General features: G+C 36.0%; 1 long non-coding RNA gene across 1 annotated transcript in view; it reads left to right on the top strand.

The window, feature by feature from the left end:
* LOC132000780 (uncharacterized) overlaps positions 1 to 1,709 on the top strand; it is a 20,738-nt gene extending 19,029 nt beyond the window's left edge. Inside the window, exon 3 of the long non-coding RNA XR_009399454.1 lies at positions 1,599 to 1,709. This is a non-coding gene — a long non-coding RNA (uncharacterized LOC132000780). The remainder of the gene's footprint in view (positions 1 to 1,598) is intronic.
* The last annotated feature ends 1,200 nt before the right edge of the window (positions 1,710 to 2,909 follow it).

Consider the following 2,909-nt stretch of genomic DNA (forward strand, 5'->3'; position numbering starts at 1 on the left):
TTTTAAAAATTTCTTTTCAGCATAACAGTATTCATTGTTTTTGCACCGCACCCAGTGCTCCATGCAATACGTGCCCTCTCCAATACCCACCACCTGGTTCCTCCAACCTCCCACCCCCCTCTCTTTCAAAACCTTCAGGTTGTTTTTCACCTCCCCTTCCAATTTACCTCAGCTCCCTTCTCCTCTTTTAATTGTTTGTATTTATATAGTGTTGGTTGTGATATTTATTCTATCATTTATGATTTCATTTATTTGGGTTCTTTCTCTTTTCTTCTTGATAAGTCTGGCTACAGGCTTAGTGATTATTTATTTATTATTAAAAAAATTTATTTATATGATAATTGACTCTCTCTGCTTCACTTATTTGTGGAGCATAACAAATAGCATGAAGGACAAGGGGAGTTAGAGAGGAGAAGGGAGTTGGGGGAAATTGGAAGGGGAGGTGAACCATGAGAGACTATGGACTCTGAAAAACAATCTGAGTGTTTTGAAGGGGCGGGGTGGGAGGTTGGGGGAACCAGGTGGTGGGTATTATAGAGGGCACGTATTCCATGGAGCACTGGGTGTGGTGCAAAAACAATGAATACTGTTATGCTGAAAAAATTTTTTTATATTATTTATATATATAATATATATATTTATTTATATCTATTTTTATTATTTTTTATTATGTTAGTCACCATACAGTATACCATTAGTTTTTGATGTAGTGTTCCCATAATTCATTGTTTGCATGTAACACCCAGTGCTCCATGCAATCCATGTCCTCCTTAATACCCATCATCAGGCTCACCCATCCCCCTACTGCCCTCCCCTCTAAAACCTTCAGTTTGTTTCCTGGAGTCCATTGTCTCTCATGGGTAATCTCCACTCTCATTTTTCCCCCTTCATTTTTCCCTTCTCCTAATGTCCTCCATGCTATTCCTTATGTTCCACAAATAAGGGAAACCATATGATAATTGACTTTCTCTGCTTGACTTATTCCACTTAGCGTAATTTCCTCCAGTCCCATCAGAGCTGATGCAAAAGTTGGATATTCATCCCTTCTGATGGCTGAGTAATATTCCATTGTGTATATGGACCACACTTCCTTTATCCATTTGTCTGTTGAAGAGCACCTTGGCTCTTTCCACATTTTGGCTATTGTGGATACTGCTGCAGTGTTGTTGGTAGGAATGCAAATTGGTGCAGCCACTTTTAGGGGTTTATTGATCTTATTAATTCTTTCAAAGAACCATCCCTTAGTTTTGTTGAACAGCAGTTTTCAAAATTTTCATTCTGTGTCATTGATTTCTGCTCCAATCATTATTTCTCTTCTCCAACTTGGTTTGGCTTTTTTTTTGCTGTTCTTTTCCAGCTCCTTTAAGTATTAACTTTAGGTTGTGCATTTGAGACTTCTCTTGTTTCTTGTGAGAGGTCTTTGGACCACCTTTGCTACATCCAAAAGGTTTTGAACAGTTATTTTTTAAATTTTCATTTGTTTCCATGTATTTTTAAAATTCTTCTTTAATTTTCTGCTTGACCCATTCGTTCTTTAGTAGGATGCTCTTTAACTTCCCTGTATTTGTGTTCCTTCCAACCAATGGCATTTTTCAAAGTCCTGGAACAAACATTTCTAAACTTCATATGGAACCAGTAAAGACCCTGAATCACCAAGGAAATGTTGAAAAAGAAAAACAAAGCTGGAGGCATCACATTGACTGATTTCAACTTTTACTACAAATCTATGATCACCAAGAAAGCATGGTCCTGGCACAAAAACAGATATGTAGATCAATGGAACAGAACAGAGAGTCCAGATATGGTATGGACCTCAACTTTATGGACAAATAATATTTGACAAACAAGAAAAAAATATCCAATGGAAAAAAGACAGTCCCTTCAATAAATAGTGATGGGAAAATTGAATAACTATGTATAGAAGAATGAAACTCGATCATTCTTTTACACCATACACAAAGATAAACTAAATGGATGAAAGACTTCAATGTGAGATAGGAGTCCATCAAAATCCTAGAGGAGAACATAGGCATCTTTGACATCAGCAACAGCAACTTCTTTCAAAACACGTCTCCAAAACAAGGGAAACAAAAGCAAAAATGAACTTTTGGGACTTCATCAAGATGAAAAACATTCTGCACAACAAAGGAAACAGTCAACAAAACAAAGAGACAACCCACAAGATGAGAGAAGATATTTACAAGTGACACTACAGATAAAAGGCTGGTATCCAAGATCTGTAAAGAACTTCTCAAACTCAACACCCAAAAAATAATAAGTAAAAAAAATGGGCAGAAGTCATGAATATACCTTTCTCCAAAGCAGACATATGAATGGCTATAATCATTATTTTAAATTTTAGTTCAGACATCCTACTTATATGTATATTGATTAAATCCTCTGGAGTAGTCTCTGCACCTCCTACCTTCCAAAGAGTGGTCACTTTTGTATTTGTAGAATTGTAGCATTTTTTTTTCTCAGATCTCAAATTGATTTTGCAGCTGTTCAGCACAATTTGATGATTATCTAGATGAATTCCAGGGACCAGATGAACTTACGATCCCTTTATCCTCTATCACCTTAACTTCGCCTGCAGTGGTGTATTCACTTTCATTTACTTCTATGTATTTTTTTTTATGACACTGCACTAAATAAATATTAATTTTACTGTTTTTTTTCATTTTTTTACATTTACAACCACAATAGGAGAGTTCTTAAAAATTTTTTTAATTAATTTTTAATTTAATTTTTTTTTTTAATTTTTTTATTTTTATAAACATATATTTTTATCCCCAGGGGTACAGGTCTGTGAATCACCAGGTTTACACACTTCACAGCACTCACCAAAGCACATACCCTCCCCAATGTCCATAATCCCACCCCCTTCTCCCAACCCCCTCCCCCCAGCA

This window comes from Mustela nigripes, chromosome 14, assembly GCF_022355385.1.
Source record: "Mustela nigripes isolate SB6536 chromosome 14, MUSNIG.SB6536, whole genome shotgun sequence".
NCBI lineage: Eukaryota > Metazoa > Chordata > Mammalia > Carnivora > Mustelidae > Mustela > Mustela nigripes.